Here is an 18,303-nt window from a genome sequence, read left to right as displayed (position 1 = left end):
GGAGGATGGCCTCACAGTGAAGATAAGACTTTGTCTTCATAAGGATTGTGCAGCGATCACTTCTGCCATGATATCGTGGACAGACATACCTGTGACAGTTATGTTGGTGAGGACCTGATGGCCTACATCCTAGGGTTCTAAGAGAGGTGGCTGCAGAGATAGTGGATGCATTGGTTGTGATCTTCCAAAATTTCCTAGATTCTAGAAGGTCCCAGTGGATTGGAAGGTAGCAAATTCAGGAAAGGAGGGAGAGAGAATACAGGGAACTAGAGCCAGTTAGCCTGACATCAGGCATCGTGAAAATGCTGGAATCCATTATTAAGGAAGTAGTAACAGGGCACTGAGAAAACCATAATATGATTAGGCAGAGTCAACATGATTTTATGAAAGGTAAATTTATTAGAGTTCTTTGAGGATGTAACTAGCAGAGTAAATAAAGGGGAACCAGTGAATGTAGTATATTTGGATTTTCAAAAGGCATTTGATAAGGTGCCACATAAAAGGTTACTATGCAAGATAAGGGCTCATAGATAAGGGGGTATTTTTACCAGCATGGATAGAGGATTGGTTAACGAACAGAAAACAGAGAGTAGGGATAAACGGGTCATTTTCAAGTTGGCAGGCTGTAACTAGTGGGGTGCAGCAAGGATCGGTGCTGGGGCCTCAGCTATTTACAACCAAATTAATGACTTAGATGAAGGGACAGAGTGTAATGTATCCAAGTTTGTTGACGATTCAAAGCTAGGTGGGAACATAAGCTGTGAGGAGGACACAAAGAGTCTGCAAAGGGATATAGACAGTTTAAATGAGTGGGCAAGAAGGTGGCAGATGAAGTATAATGTGTGGAAATGTGAGGTTATTCACTTTGGTATGAAGAATAGAAAAGCAGAATATTTTTTAAATGGTGAGAATCTATTAAATGTTGGTGATCAGAGAGATCTGGGTGTCCTCGCACAAGAAACACAAAAAGTTAGCATGCAGGTACAGCAAGCAATTAGGAAGGCAAATGGTATGTTGACTTTTATTGCAAGGGGGTTGGAGTACAAGAGTAAGGAAGTCTTGCTACAATTGTGCAGGGCTTTGGTGAGACCTCACCTAGAGTACTGTGTAGAGTTTTGGTCTCCTTATCTAAGGAAGGATATATTTGCCTTGGAGGCGGTGCAACAAAGGTTCATTAAATTGATTCCTGAGATGAGAGGGTTGTCCTATGAGGAGTGATTGAGTTGAATTAGCCTATACTCTCTGAAGTTTAGAAGAAACATATAAGATTCTAAGGGGGCTTGACAGGGCAGATGCTGAGAGATTATTTCCCCTGGCTGGCGAGTCTAGAACTAGGGGGCATAGTCTCAGGATAAGGGGTCGGCCATTTAAGACTGTGATGAGGAGGGCTGTGAATATTTGGAATTGTCTACCCCAAAGGGCTGTGGATGCTTAGTCATTGAGTATATTCAAGACTGAGATCAATAGATTTTTGGACTCGAGGGGAATCAGGGGATATGGGGATCGGGTGGGAAAGTGGAGTTGAAGCCAAAGATCAGCCATGATCTTAGTGAATGGCAGAGCAGGCTCGAGGGGCTTTATGGCCTACTCTGGTGGACACTGGTGGCAGGGGCAGCAATGGAGAGTCTGTGTCGGACGGCGCACTCCTCTACAAGCTCTGCTCAGCTGGACACAGATGCTGAACTCCAGTGGCCATCGCTGAGAAGGAGAATGATTGAGGTACAGATTCAGCTTTGTGATGTACACTATCCACAATAGTGGAGAGGATGGAGGAGTCCAATTCCATCACTAATGGATTGTTGTCACAGGTAAGAGTGAGAATGCCTGCAATGGAGAGAGTAGCAGCCTCCATTCAAGCACGGCCTGTAGACCCCCCTCACATGGGTAGTGCCTCCTGCGACCTCCGCCCCTCTGTTGGTCCTCTCTCTGCTCCTCTCCATGTCCTTGTCCTCTGTCACGGTGTTGGCAGGGGTGGGGGGGAAGCAAAATACTGCAGATGCTGGAAATCTGAAATAAAAACAGGAAGCGCTGTTCTGCTGGAACCATTTACACCTCCTCTCGACCCATCTTTTGTTTCTATACTTGTCCCATTATCACCACCTTTTTTTCTTGTACCATCACCACTTTTGTAATTTAATCACTTCTTCCCTCCACCCTATGACAAACCTTTCACTTTGTTCTTTTCCTGCTCCCCTTTTCCTTGGCTCTGTTTTTGCTTAAAAGCTGTTCATCTCTTAACATCTTCCAGTTCATCAATCTGAAACGTTGGGCGTGATTTTAAAATGGAGCCAGGAAAAGGGCAAGGGGGGGGGTCAAATTGAGGCCAGGAAACCCATTAGTACGGGTTTCCCGGACGTACTTACCATTTTGACATAATGGCGTCTTTTTTTGTCGGTTTTCCGTCCGACTGACTGGCTGATTGACAGACTGGTCTCAGTCAGACAGGAGACCAACCAGGGATGGGACGTGTTCAGGTAAGTCTGCAGATAAGTGTTTGTTCGTATAGATGTGTGGGGGGGCATGGTGGGTGCATGGCTGGGCACGGAGGTGCATGGGTGGGCAAGGGGCATGGGTGGGCAAGGTGCATGGGCAGGCATGGGTGGGCATAGGCGGCACGGGGTCGTGAGTCATTGGGGTCAGGATCGGGGGTCAGTCATGGGGAGGGGGTGTTGAGATCGGGGTTATTGCGGGGGGCCCACGAACATTGAGGTCGGGGGTCGGAGGAACGGAGTGGGGGGGAGGATCGGAGTGGCGAGTTGGGGGTCGGAGGGGGAGGATCGGGGTCGGAGGGGGAGGATCAGGGTCGGGGGGAGGATTGGGGTCGGGGATCGGGGGTCGGAGGGGGAGGATCGGGGTCGGGGAATCAGGGTCAGGAGTCGGGGGATCAAGGGTTGGAGGGAGAGGATCGAGGTCAGGGGATCGGGGTCAGCAGTCGGGGGTCGGAGGGGGAGGATTGGGGGTCCGCGATCGGGGGTCGGGGATCTGTGATCGTTGGGGGGTCGGTGCAGGTAGGCTTGTTGAACCTGGGGGAAGCACTCCTGCTCCTCCAGGCCCACAAGCTGTGCCTTTCTAGGCACCTACCCGTTAGACTCAGGTCTTCTCGCCTCCTTTAACGAGGAGTAAAATCGAAGATCCGAGAATCCCGGCCCCCCGTGGTTGAAATCGGGAATTAGTAAAAATGGAGGCCTTCAGCCACCTTGAAAGGTTTTAAGGCCCCACCCGCCTCCTGGGAGCAGCTTGTTCGCCCGCCACTCGTCCCGCCCCGGTGAAAGCCGGAAATGGGCGGGTTGGAGGCAGTTTGGGGGCGGGTCTGAAATGGTGGCAATTTTCAATGCCCCCCCTGCCCCCAACCCACCCGTTTTTTAATTTGAAAGCTGAGCCTGTTAACTCTGTTTCTCTCTCCACAGATGTTGCCTGACCTGGTGAGTGTTTCCAGCATTTTCTGTTTTCAAATTCTGGGGTTTTGTATATTAAGATGAATAAAGTGGCATTTTCTCTTCCAAAGCACAAAGGAGCAATTCTGGCTCCCTCATTGAGTCTGCCTTTCATTATTGGCAACATGAATCAAGTTGAGTATCTTTTAAAAGCCTGCTGTGTTAGGCGAGAGGTGGGCTCATAACAATATCACTGCCTCTGTCAGAACACCGTCCAAACAGCCAAACATTGTCTGTAGTTAAGAGGCAGAGTGCTGATTAATATCCCGTCACGCTTTAATCATCCCCAAATCCTGCTTTATAAATTATTTTTGACAACGCTGCTAACAATTTGCAGTCGCAGGCATCAGAGTGCCACAAAGATCATCTTTCTGATTATTCTCATGACAGTGCGTCCAAAGATCAAACGATTTGGAGCACCCTCCCAGAGTACATGCTTTAAAAGAAATGGAATACAGGAATATTAAAGAAGGAGGTCATTTGACCGTGTCTGTGCCGGCACTTTGCCAGAAAATCTCACTGCCCCACTCTCTCCCCATCGGCCTCTGCTCCAAATACTTAACTAATTTTCCCTTAAAAGATGCAATTGTCTCTGCTTCTACCATTCCCTGTGGCAAAGCAGTCCTTGCCCCAACAACCCATTGAGTAAAGAAATTTCTCCTAACCTGTATCCTCACTTCCTCAATGAAGATTTTAAATTGACTCCTTTTTGTCACTGACGCCCCAGCAAGAGGGAATAATCTTTCTCTGTTCACTGTATCAATACCCATCATAATTTAAAAAGACTCTATTAAATCTCCTCTTGGCCTTCTCTGCCCCAATGGAAATATTCCTAGTATCTTAAATATCTCCTCATAGCTATCATTTCCCATCCTTGACATTCCTTGTTTTTCCTTCCAAAAAAGTATGACCTCACACTTCTCCACATTAAATTGTATCTGCTATCTATCTGTTCATTACACTAACCTACCTAGGTCTTCCTGAAATGTTATTCATATGCCTGAATTTTTCTAACAGCCTCATCTAAGACATTGTTTCGAGTGCCTTGTGAAATCTATATGCACTACAACTACTGCATTTCCTTTATCTACCTCACTGGTCACTTCCTCAAAAATTCTTCATTAAATATATCAAACACAACTTGTCCATACTGACTGTCCTTGATCTAAATGCTCGCTAATTTTATTCGAATTATGGATTTTAAGCATTTGCTCACAACTGATATTAGATATTGACTGGTGTATACCTTGTTAGTTCTTCGCTTTCTTCTTGAACAAATGTGTTACATTGGCTACTCTGCAATCCAATGGCACAATTCTCACATTTAAGGAGGATTGAAAACTTGTGACCAGTGGCTCTGCTATCTCCTCTATCTCCTCTCTGACTTCTTTCACAAGCCAAGGGTGCGTGTCATCGGGGCCTGTTGACTTATCCATCTTAATACCTTAACTTCTGCTGAAGTTTTTTTTAGGACCAATTTCTTTTCTACAGTTGTCTCTGATTCATGTCCTCCTCAAGCACACCTACATTCTCACTTCTACCACCATTTGTAAAAATCAATGCAAAATTTTGATTTCACATCATTGTCATACCTTCATTCTCCACAATTAGATTCTCTTCTTCATTCCTGTCTGGTCCTACCCTCTCTGTAACTGAGTTTTTATCTGCTTATAAAAGCCCGTACTATTTCCTTTAATATTATCTGGTAACTTTTTTCAAATTCCCCTTTTACCCCTTCTAATCTTCCCTTTTCACCTCCTTACCACACTTTCTATATTCCTCATGATGATCATAGAATCGTTACAGCACAGAAGGAGGCCATCCGGCCCATCGAACCCGTGCTGGCTCTTTGTAAGAGCAATCCAGTTAGTCCCATTCCTCCGCTCTTTCACATCGTTCACCTGACGAAGGGGGAAGCCTCCGAAAGCTTGTGAATTTAAAATAAAATTGCTGGACTATAACTTGCTGTTGTAAAATTGTTTACAATTGTCAACCCCAGTCCATCACCGGCATCTCCACATCATTACTTTTAACAGACTTCCTGCTGTGCTTTTGGGTCAGGTGTCAGATGTCAATCAGTACATCAGAGAGGATTTGCATTGTGTACCATGACCCATTTCCTCTCAAGTGTAAATCTGTTTAATACTAGAAAGGAAACAAAAATAAAATCCTTTGTCCATTGGTGTTAAACAGTTCGAAAGATGTATCAAATAATAATATCAATGATTTAAAAATGTATATATTTTTATAAGATATAAGCTGTCAGTACTTTGTAGAGGAGTGAAATATTACTTGGCATGGAGATCAGAGTAAATGTGCTACCTTAAAAAATAAATAAAATGACTTTCGTGACCGTTGGATGTCACACTAAATCAGTGTCAGCCCTACCTTTGGGACACACTACAAAAGAGATATTAGGCAGTAGATGGAGGGGGTGGACAGTAGTGATTTGAATCATGTCAAAATGCACTTGCATCAAGAAATAGCAACAAATGCATTTTCACTGCTCTGACAATATTGTGCAATTTACCCCGATATTGATAAATTGAGACCCACTCTGTGAAGCAGCACTGTGTCCCCAGTAAGTGCAGTGAGCCTGAGCTACGACATGGACTTGTGACAATGGTTTATCTCTTGCAGGTATGCTGCTGAGTTGACAATGAATAAGCTTTAATAATTAACCATTCAGAATGTGAGGAATGTTTATAATAACACCAACCCTCCCCCTTTTTTAAAAATTAAATAAATGCTAGTTTAACTCCATTCATTTTGAAAGTGTAGTGTCCTCCAGTTTTATTTGACACTGTATTGATGACAGGCAGCATTGTTCCGGTGAAAATAACTTGTGTTTTAGACTGGAGGCCAATGCAGTGGTGTGAGAAGTTATATTAGAACTGAAGCACCAGCATTGTCAGAGTGATTGAGTATTGTGGCTGTGTTTGCAGAAGATAGGGCCCTTTGTTTATCAGAGGTAAAGCCAAGTAAATAATAAATGTTGCACAGTTGTAAACAGGCTGCATCCTTCCCGTGACGTGGCCATGATATTTATATATATACATTAGAAATTGTGAGTTTCTTACTGGGAGTTTATGTCTGGTGGTTTCATTTTTCCTATTTGCAATGACAGTGTGATGAACATCACAGAATCTGAAACATATTCTCAGGCTCAGTCGTTGCCAGCACTAATAGTACATTTTTAAAATTAAAAACCCCTCCATTTTGGATATGTTTTAACTCAAAAGAAAAATGTGCCTATGAGCCGTGTACTAGCTAAAACCTTGGAACAGTGGTCCACTGGGGTTTTTACTTTCAATAGCTGCTACATAGTTTGCACTGTCGTGAACTTGCCTTGGTTTATCTCATCTCCTGAGGGAGATGAATAACCACAGGGAAAGCAGTCAAATCTCTGAAATTTGCCCCTGATCTCCAAAAGCATTCAAACAAAAAGTCCGGGATATCAGTCTAAAACGATTCTATCCTGACAAGTTGCATTCCGCACATGAGATTTCCATGGTCCCAATAGGACTGGAAGCTATTGAATGGGCAGGAAATCTAGCCCATTGTGTTCAGTGGAGTATTTGAGCATCTTATGTCTGTACTTATCCTTAAAACCTTCAATCCTGTTCATAATCAAATATTTTAAGAGTGTTATTGCCTTGTAAAATGTTGTCATTTATGAGGTACAGCTTCATCACACTAGCACTTCTACTCTGAGAAAAATTTTATTTTTAACATATAGATAAAAACTGAAAACCAAATGTTTTTCTGGTGTGTTTGAACAACACCTTGCCCAGAAATCCCCACTGCAATGACAAGGCCACTTTAAGATTTGATCTGCAGTATCAGTACTAACACAGCCGGATGAGCCTAACCCAATATCATTTTATATTTCATTAAGAGTGTTATATACGTGCTATAAAAATCATAATGTATTATCATTAAAAGTGAACCTCCTTAATGCTCAGATGCATTTAATGTGAGCATAGTTGGAGACTAATAAATATTGAAACCGGTTTTACATCTGATTTCTTTTAATGTTAGTGCAATCATAATAAATATCTATTTTAATTTAGGAGATGCCACATTTTATTTACTTAATATATTGCAATTTTAAACAGATTAACTGCATCCTGTGAAAAAGCTTTGCTATTAGTTAAAACATTCCCTCTTGCTGTTCTAAGCCTCCTTCTATTATATGTGACTGTTGCTATGTATCAGAACACCTGCCCTAGACTTTTGTCACCGTGTTGCCATTTTTATCTGGTGAAGGCATGTGGAGGAACTGCGGTTATCTTTCCAGACACCTGTCGTGCGGGTCTCGCTGGTGTTGGATCTCAATGTTTGTACGTCCCACATTTCATTTATTTATCAAATTTGGCCTGCACAGAAAAGTAGGTGTAGATCTTTTTAGCAATCTGTAATGTTAAAAAAGTAAGATTTTGTCCAATAAATGTTCTCTATTTCAGTTTCTTATTAACACCTTTAAAAAATAGTTTCCTACTGGCTTGTATATTTTATAGATCAAGCGTTAATGGACACAGGAACTATGGCCTTGAATTTCAATTGCGCTGTGCCTGTGAAATGGGCGCTTAAGGGTCCAATATGGCGGGAGGAGTGCGGTCGCTCATTCTGCACCTTAAGTGCTCACCATATTGGATCGGGTTCCCTCGTAGGCGTCCAGGGCGTGCACCAGAAGTATTAAAAGCGCTCATTATAATATTTAAATAAAGATCCTACCCCTGTAGGCGGACCCTTTTGTGAAATTGGTCTGCCCCAGTGCCTGACTCCCCATGTGATAAACTCGTTCAGCAATTCATGGTGCTAACAGGCAGCAAGGACCCTGCAGTAGTGCTATTTAAAGGGCTCATCAATTCCATACAGGTTAGTTGCTGGTTTGTCCTTTTAGGCTGCTGGTTAACCTCTGGATGTTTTTGGGCTATTTTTTGCATTCCATAACTGACTTGTGACTTCTTCAACAGATTTTTGCTGGTGCTGACTGCTTCTGCCTTCACAACAGTTTTACTGGTCTGGTAGGTCTGCCTTTGGGACTAGAAGATGAGGCGAAGCAGCCAAAAAAGACAGGAGAGAGCAGGAGGAGCTTGGAGAAGAGGGAGGAGGAGGGCACTGTGCAGGAGGCCATGCCCACTGTGGGTCTTCAGGGAGCACTTCTCTTGCCTCAACTTCACTGAGGAGCAATGTGTCAAATAATAGTCACCAGGCCAACCCCCAAGGCATCATTGGATGGTCACCAGGCCAACCCCCAAGGCATCATTGGATGGTCACCAGGCCAATCCCCAAGGCATCATTGGATGGTCACCAGGCCAATCCCCAAGGCATCATTGGATGGTCACCAGGCCAATCCCCAAGGCATCATTGGATGGTCACCAGGCCAATCCCCAAGGCATCATTGAATGGTCACCGGCCCAATCCCCAAAGCATCATTGGATGGTCACCAGGCCAATCCCCAAAGCATCATTGGATGGTCACCAGCCCAATCCCCAATGATCCATTAAACATTCACCAGCACAAACCCTAATGCATCATGAAACACTCAAGAGTCGAATACCCCATGCATCATGAAACAGTCACCAAGGAGGTTGTCACTGAGCCATGTCACCTGCCACAACTCGAGTCTCAAACCAGGGAATGGACTGCACTGCCTGAGGCTATCAAGGTCACCATGGCCCTTAACTTTTAGGTAACGGGCTGCTTCCAGGCTGCAGCAAGTGACATGAGCAACATCTGCCAGTTTGCTGTGCACCGCTGTGTCAGGAGGCCACTGAGGCGCTCTACACCAGAAGGACCAGCTACATTACTTTCCCAGTGAACACAACGGAACAGGACGAGAAAGCAATAAGTTTTGCCAGCATTACAGGCTCCCCCAAGACACCGTGGACTGCACCCATATTGCATCGTGTAGGCTCGCTGGCAGCAGTCATGATTCTTTCATCCTGCACCAGTCCTCTGTGCCGCCTTTATTCCAACCAGGCAGTCAGGTCACACGTTGGCTACCGGGCGACAAGGGATATCCCCTAGAACATGGCTCATGACTCCTGTCAAGAACCCGGGCACAGCCGCAGAGATGGCCTACAACGAGAGCAATGCTGTCATCAAAAATATCATCGAGCAGACAGACCTGAGCGGGTGTCCGGATTTGTGGTCCTCTGCTGCACACTGCATAACTTCGCGATACTGAGGGACCAGCCCTGACCACCCCCTGGACAGCAAGAAGTACAGCAGGAGGAGGAAGAGAAAGAGGAGGAGGGAGAGCAGCATGAAAAGGAGGAAGAGCAGGAGCCGTATCGGCCACCGGTGCCCTTAGCTACCAGAGCTCTTAGACAGCAACTCATCCAAGAATGCTTCATGTGAACCATCTCTCCCATCCCCAATAGACCAACAGTCTGCAATCCTTATCGCCACTGTCCAATTGCCTTCCTTCAGTCCAGCCTTATGGGTTTCTGCCCTCACTTTACTACAAATATTAACACCAACACCAAATCCAGAAAAGAAATGTATCCAACTCAATTCCATCTTTGTATAATATTTAACAAGAATAATTAAGGGTCACCCTTGTGCAAGGCCTTAGTTCCTGTCTTGAGTGCTTGTTTATGTATCCCAGTGCTCCTCCGAAGTGTTTCCTCAGTGGCTATAGCCTGGGCGGTAGAAGGCTGCTGAGCTTCCATTTGAGATGGCCGTGGTGGGCGACCTCGAGCAGATCTGGGCTTTGAGGGCCCGGCTGCAGACTGCACCATCTCGGCGTGGGCTGGGGCAGTCTGGCACTGTATGGCACTAGCAATGGCGGAGTGGGTGGTGGGGGAGCAGGAATGCTGTCGTCCTGAAAGAAGTTAGCAGATGCCTGTCCCAGAGAGCCAGTGCCGCTCTCAAAGTGTAGCAGTGATGGGACTGGGCCCTCGACGTCAGCATCTGAGTACCCTGCAGCAGAGCTAGTATGTGTTCTCACCCTCCGCCAAGCTGGCACTTGTGGTCTCCTATCCCCTTTGCCTTAGTTCCGGTACACAAATGGCCAGTAAATCACCATCTGAAGACCGCTTCCTGAACCTACCCATTAAAGTATGCACGGTGCCAGTCTCTGAGTTGGTGCTTTCTAGGATCAGATCAAGTGACTCTGCATCTTCAGGAAGGCTGGCCTCCTCTTCCCGATGTGGTAGAACAGTGTCCACATTTTCAGCACCTGAAATGAAAGAGAGGGACAAGGGTTAGCCTTTAGTGTGAAGGGAGACCAGAGAGAGAAGTGGCTGCTAAAAGCAGCTGCAGTTTGTCTTGCAGAGTGTGTCGGATGAGATAGAAGTGAGAAGTGAAAAGAGAGGATAAGGGTGTGAAGAAACTCTGCGGGAAGTCTCCTCGAGAGTTGCCACTCGCCACGGCCATGATTTGCCTCCTGCCCGTGATGCCCGGAGCATTTTCTTCCAGAGGGGAAAGGATGTTTCACTGGGCTCTGTGTCCTCTGGAATGTTCCTCTGGGTTCCACAAAACCATCCTGGGCTGCTGGCGCTCCGAGTCTCTCCCCACTCCAGAGACCATGGACTTACTTTCTTCCATCCCAGAAGTCGGTGGGGTCACCTGACGGGCGTATCACATGGAACTATCATTGGACAGGGATCTTTGGCATGATGAGGGAGAGGACACTGATGACACAGAGGATGATGAGAAAGTGGGAGGACTCCAACAATTGCCTGTAGTCAGAGCTCTTCAGAAGCAGCTCATAAGAACATAAGAACATAAGAGATAGGAGCAGGAGTAGGTCATTTGGCCCTTCGAGCCTGCACCGCCATTCAATGAGATCATGGCTGATCTGATTTTTACCTCAACTCCACTTTCCCACCTGTTCCCCATATCCTTTGACTCCCTTGCTGATCAAAAATTTGTCTAACTCAGCCTTGAATGTATTCAATGTCTCAGCCTCCACTGCTCTTTGGGGCAAAGAATTCCAAAGGTTCACAACCCTTCTGAGAGAAGAAATTTCTCCTCATCTCTGTCTTAAATGGGTGACCCCTTATTCTGAGACGATGGTCAATTACTGCCCCATCAGTCTGCTCTCAATCATCAGCAAAGTGATGGAAGGTGCCGTCGACAGTGCTATCAAGCGGCACTTACTCACCAATAACCTGCTCACCGATGCTCAGTTTGGGTTCCGCCAGGACCACTCGGCTCCAGACCTCATGACAGCCTTGGTCCAAACATGGACGAAAGAGCTCAATTCCAGAGGTGAGGTGAGAGTAACTGCCCTTGACATCAAACCAGCATTTGACCGAGTGTGGCACCAAGGAGCCCTCGTAAAATTGAAGTCAATGGGAATCGGGGGAAAATCTCCAGTGGCTGGAGTCATACCTAGCACAAAGGAAGATGGCAGTGGTTGTTGGAGGCCAATCAGGTTGCTGCAGGAGTTCCTCAGGGCAGTGTCCTGGGCCCAACCATCTTCAGCTGCTTCATTATTGACCTTCCCGCCACCATAAGGTCAGAAATGGGGATGTTCGCTGACGGTTGCAGGGTTCAGTTCCATTCGCAACCCCTCAGATAATGAAGCAGTCCGTGCCCGCATGCAGCAAGACATGGACACCATCCAGGCTTGGGCTGATAAGTGGCAAGTAACATTTGTGCAGACAAGTGCCAGGCAATGACCATCTCCCTTCCATACCCAGAATCAACCTAGTGAACCTTCTCTGAACTGCCTCCAATGCATGTATATCCTTCTTTAAATAAGGGGACCAAAACTGTATGCAGTACTCCAGATGTGGTCTCATCAGCACCCTGTACAGTTGCAGCAAGACTTCCCTGCTTTTATACTCCAACCCCCTTGAAATAAAGGCCAATATTCCATTTGCCTTCCCAATTACCTACTGCACCTTTATGCTAACTTTTTTGTGTTTCATGTACAAGGACACCCAAATCCCTCTGTACCGCTGTATTCTGTAGTCTTTCTCCATTTATATAATATTTTGCTTCTTTATTCTTTCTATCAAAGTGGATAACTTTACATTTTCCCACATTATACTCCATCTGCCAAATTTTTGCCCACTCGCTTAACCTGTCAATATCCCTTTGCAGACACTTTGTGTCCTCCTCGCAACTTACTTTTCCACCTATCTTTGTATCATCAGCAAATTTAGCCTCAGTACACTTGCTTCCTTCATCATAGTCATAGATATATATTGTAAATAGTTGTGGCTCCAGCACTGATTCCTGCGGCACACCACTAGTTACAGATTGCCTTCCTGAAAATGACCCCTTTATCCCGACTCTCTGTTTTCTGTTAGTTAGCCAATCCTCCATCCATGCTAATATATTACCCCCAACACCATGAGCTCTTACCTTGTGCAGTAAACTTTTATGTGGCACGTCATTGAATACCTTTTGGAAATCCAAATACGCTACATCTACTGGTTCCCCTTTATCCACCCTGCTCGTTACTTCCTCAAAGAACTCTAATAAATTTGTCAAACACGATTTCCCTTTCATAAAACCATGTTGACTCTCCTTGATTTTATTATGAGTCTCTAAATGTCCTGCTACTACTTCCTTAATAATCGATTCTAGCATTTTCTCAATGACCGATGTTAGGCTAACTGGTCTATAGTTACCTGCTTTCTGTCTCACTTCCTTCTTGAATAGGGGTGTTACGTTTGCGGTTTTCCAATCTGCTGGGACCTTTCCAGAATCTCGTGAATTTTGGAAGATTACAACCAATGCATCCACTATCTCTGTAGCCACTTCTTTTAAGACCCTCGGATGCAAGCCATCAGGTCCAGGGGACTTGTCAGCCTTTAGACCCATTAGTTTGCCTAGTACTTTTTCTCTCGTGACAGTGATTGTTTTTAGATCCTCCCTCCCCTTTGCCCTTGATTATCGATTATTATTGGTATGCTTTTAGTGTCTTCCACTGTGAAGACAGATTCAAAATATCTGTTCAATGCCTCCGCCATTTCCTTGTTTTCCATTATTATTTCCCCAGTCTCATCCTCTAAGGGACCAATGTTTACTTTAGCTACTCTCTTCCTTTTTATATACTTGTAAAAGCTCTTACTGTCAGTTTTTATATTTCTCGCCAGTTTACTCTCATAATCTATTTTCTCCCTCTTTTTTTTTAGTCCTCCTTTGCTGGTTTCTAAAGTTTTCCCAATCTTCCGGCTTACCATTAATCTTTGCCACATTGTATGCCTTTTCTTTTAACTTGATACCATCTTTAACTCCCTTTGTTGGTTCACCCTTCTCATGGAGTCTATCCTCCTTATTGGGATATATTTTTGTCGAGAGTCATAAAATATCTTTTTAAACGTCTGCCATTGCTTATCCACTGTCGTACCTTCTAATCTGTTTTCCCAGTCCACTTTAGCCAACTCTTTCCTCATGCCACTGTAATTGCCCTTATTTAGGTTTAATGGAGTGGTTTCAGATTCAACATCCTCACGATCAAACTGGGTGTGGAATTCTATCACATTATGATCACTGTTTCCTAAGGGATCCTTTACTTTGAAGTCATTAATTAATCTTGTCTCATTACCCACTACCAGATCTAAAATGGCCTGTACCCTGGTTGGTTCCACAATGTATTGTTCTAAAAAACAGTCCTGAATACACTCTATGAACTCATCCTCAGAGCTACTTTTGCCATTTTGATTTGTCCAATCTATATGAAAGTTGAAATCACCCATGATTTTTGCATTACCTTTTTTACAAGTCCCATTATTTCTTGATTTATATTTTGCCCTGTAGTGTAGCTACTGTTGGGAGGCCTATAGACTACTCATTGAAGAGCACTTCAGCTGAACGGTCGCTGCTCCCCTGCATTAACAGTCATGTCCAACATCTGTCCCTGTCCTTCCACCCTTAAAGAAATATCATCTTCCCAGGGACCAACATTGATATTCATGTCAACTAACATGTCACCAGTTACTACAGGAACACTTTCTACACACAAAGATTTCAAGAAGGATTATAATCTTTATGCTTTATATAATTGCCTCACCCTAATTATCACCCTGGTGTGATCCCCTAGTATTTGTTTTAAGTGCTGCCCTACCTATACTAGTGCTCCTACAAGGTGCTTCCCACGTGTCTTCAGCTGCCTCGGCCGTATGCTCTGGAATTCCCTCTATAAACCTCTTCACCTCTCTACCTCTCTCTCCTCCTTTAAGATGCTCCTTAAAATCAACCACTTTAACCAAGTTTTTGGTCACCTGTCCTAATATCTCTTTATGTGGCCCGGTGTCAAATTTTGTTTGATAACTGCTCCCGTGAAGTGCGTTGGGACATTTTACTACGTTAAAGGCGCTACATAAATGCATGCTGTTGTTGTGGCCGTACCATGGGAGGTAGGAGGCTGGGAGGTAGCTCAGCCAAGGGCCCATGAGATGCTTGTGGCCGGCAATCTCTAGGAGCTCGGGCCTGAGAGGGCCCGACTGCAGACTGTAGCAAATTGGCATCTGCTGAGGCAGCCTGGCGCAACTGGTTTTCTGACACCAGGTGGACGTTGGTTAAGGGGTTTGCGAGAGTCCAGATGTGCTGTCATCCTGAGATATGGCCACATGTTCCATTCTCATTGCATGATTGCCCTTGCCAACAGGCTGCAGCTCAGCACTCCCACTGACCTCCAGGAGAGCAGAATATAGGAAATCAGTGAAACAACTGAAGCCTTTATCCATTCGGTCTCCCAGCCTGCTCAAGGCAGAGAAGATGGTTGAGCCCAGAGCCTGCATGGCCCCATTATGAGCAGTGATGCTGTTACTGGTATCACAGACTCCTGCAGAGTCCATTGTGGTGACCACATGCTCCGTGGTTCACTGCAGCGTGTCAATCCCATTTGCCAGAACACCACACGTCCCTCCTCTATACTCTCCGACATGTAATAAATACTCCCTGGTAGGCAATCCAATTCATTGGAGCAATTTCTGATGCACAGAAAGCATTTTTCTTTTAAAGACTGGGCCCCAAAAGTCTGCATCATTGTCCTCTTCTTAATTCTGCTGCTGACTTATTGTATGAGCACCTCCATCATTGCATCAGAGAATCTGGGGACCCAATGCTCCAGAAAATCGCAGTCTACTATACAGCTGGATTTCTTGACCTTCCAATTGGCGAGCGGCCTATAAAGAATGCGATTAACGCTGGTAGTTCACCGACTGCATATTACATCAGCTCCAGCCACGAAGATAGTACAGGTCTCCTGCCAATTGCATCAGGCTGGTCGAGTGGACTTCCATCACCGATTCCACACGCAGTGCCAATTTCTAAGCTGATGCTTGAAAAGGTGTGAGCGAATAACAATACATCTTCAGGGGGGGGTTCTCCCTCTCAGTCTATGTGCCTGCAAGGCCCCACTTGATCCTGCTACAGATGAAAATTGACCCCAGTGTATCTATACCCATGCTATACCTGATCTGGGAGTGCTGGAAGCCAACAGTGGGTGACAAAATTGGAAAAATGTTCCATTTCCCCAGGACTGACATCTCTCATCAATTTTAAATTTCATATCAAGGAGTTAAATTGAATATTAATTTGTAAAAATGAATGGTTTTGTCAAAATTATATATCATTCAAATGATTATAACTTATTTGCAATTACAAGCATGCTAATCAACTCAACTTTCCATCACACAGAGACAGGATAGCCAGACTAATAAGTAAACTCAAATTTTCCTAAGAAAGGAACAGAGATTCAAGAATCATTTATTAAATGATTACAGATCATAATACCCAAATATTCCTTCTTGGAACCAGTTAAAAGGCAATGGAGAATAATTTATCAGTAAAAAAATCCGAACTACATGTTGTAGTACAGCACTGGGTTAATCCAAATTTACTTCATGCACAGGCCATTCAAAGCTTTCTGTCAAATCCAACCATATTTCAAACATTAAGTCATGTCTCTTAATGATCTAAAACTGATGTAATCTTTGCTTCTTTCCTCTGCCGATTCTTTATGGCACTGAAGCCCTTTAGGGGTTACTGAGATTGTTCTTCTACACAATATTGCACATATGGTCTGACTAATGCATTATAGAAAGTGAAGTTAATTTCTTTGTAGTTATGGTATGATCAATGCACTTGGCTAAATGCCCTCTAACATTGTGTTTATTATTTATCAATATTTTAAATAGTGAATTAACATTTACAAATGGTAGATTACTCAACATACTTCTAATCTTTCTAATTCTTTGATTAAAGTTCAACCTCCACATACAAGTAGAAATTATTTCCATTGTATTTGGGGAGAAATCTCCCTTAAGGACACCACAACAACCACAACAACTTGCATTTATATAGCGCCTTTAACGTAGTAAAACATCCCAAGGCGCTTCGCAGGAGCAATTTTCAAACAAAATTTGACACTGAGCCACATAAGGAGATATTAGGACAGGTGACCAAAAGCTTGATCAAAGAGCTAGGTTTTAAGGAGCGTCTTAAAGGAGGAGGAAGAGGTAGAGAGGTTTAGGGAGGGAATTCCAGAGCTATGGGCCTAGGCAGCTGAAGGCCTGCCCACCAATGGTGGTGCGATTAAAATCGGAGATGATCAAGAGGCAAGAATTGGAGGAGCGCAGAGATCTTGGAGGGTTGTAGGGCTGGAGGAGGTTTCAGAGATAGGGAGGGGTGAGGCCACGGAGGGATTTGAAAACAAGGATGAGAATTTCAAAATCAATTCCCGGACCGGGAGCCAATGTAGGTCAGTGAACATAGGGGTGATGGGTGAACGTCACTTGGTGTGAGTTAGGATATAGGCAGCAGAGTTTTGGACGAGCTCAAGTTTATAGAGGGTGGAAGATGGGAGGCCAGCCAGGAGAGCATTGGAATAGTCAAGTCTAGAGGTAACAAATGCATGGATGGGGGGTTTCAGCAGCAGATGAGCTGAGGCAGGGGTGGAGGCAGGTGATGTTACGGAGGTGGAAGTAGGCGGTCTTGGTGATGAAGCAGATATGTGGTCAGAAACTCATCCCAGGGTCAAATAGGAGGCCAAGGTTGTGAAAGGTCTGGTTCATCCTCAGACAGTGACCAGGGAGAGGGATGGAGTCGGTGGCTAGGGAACGGAGTTTGTGGCAGGGACCAAGGGCAATGGCTTCGGTCTTCTCAATATTTAGTTGGAGGAAATTTTTGCTCACCCAGTACTGGATGTCAGACAAGCAGTGTGACAAATGAGAGACGGTGGAGGGGTCGAGAGAGATGGTGGTGAGGTAGAGCTGGGTATCGTCAGCGTACATGTGGAATCTGACTTATTTTCGGATGATGTCGCTGAGGGACAGCATGTAGATGAGGAATAGGAGTGGTCCATAGATAGATAGATCCTTGGGGGACTCCAGAGGTAACGGTGCAGAGGTGGGAAGAGAAGCCATTGCAGGTGATTCTCTGGCTATGGCTGGATAGATAAGAACGGAACCAGGCAAGTACAGTCCCATCCAACTGGCGACGGAGAAGAGGCGTTGGAGGAGGATGGTGTGATCAACCATGTTAATGGCTGCAGATTGGTCGAGAGGGATAATGAGGGATCGTTTACCATGGTCACAGTCACATAGGATGTCACTTGTGACTTTGATAAGGGCCATTTCAGTACTATGGCAGGGGCAGAAACCTGATTGGAGGGATTCAAACATGGAGTTGTGGGAAAGATGTGCACAGATTTGGGAGGCAACAACATGTTCAAGGAATTTGGAGAGGAAAGAGAGGCTGGAGATGGGGCGATAGTTTGCAAAGACAGAGGCGTCAAGGGTGGGTTTTTTGAGTAGGGGAGTGATAACGGCATATTTGAAGGGGAGGGGATCAGTACCTGAGGAGAGGGAACCGATAACAATATCAGTTAACATGGGGACCAGGAAGGGAAGTTGGGTGGTCAGCAGTTTGGTGGGCCCCTTTAAAAACAAAG

At 45.0% G+C, this 18,303-nt stretch overlaps 1 long non-coding RNA gene across 1 annotated transcript in view; it reads right to left on the bottom strand.

The window, feature by feature from the left end:
* Window positions 1–423: 423 nt before the first annotated feature.
* Window positions 424–18,303, bottom strand: part of LOC137320615 (uncharacterized) — a 43,595-nt gene continuing 25,715 nt past the window's right edge. Inside the window, exons 2-3 of the long non-coding RNA XR_010962607.1 lie at window positions 10,498–10,626; window positions 424–2,007 (exon numbers count right to left, since the gene is read on the bottom strand). This is a non-coding gene — a long non-coding RNA (uncharacterized lncRNA). The remainder of the gene's footprint in view (window positions 2,008–10,497; window positions 10,627–18,303) is intronic.

Source organism: Heptranchias perlo, chromosome 4 (assembly GCF_035084215.1).
Source record: "Heptranchias perlo isolate sHepPer1 chromosome 4, sHepPer1.hap1, whole genome shotgun sequence".
In the NCBI taxonomy this organism is placed as follows: Eukaryota; Metazoa; Chordata; class Chondrichthyes; order Hexanchiformes; family Hexanchidae; genus Heptranchias; species Heptranchias perlo.
Note: the sequence above shows the minus strand (reverse complement) of the source record. Positions and strands in the feature narration are given on the sequence as shown.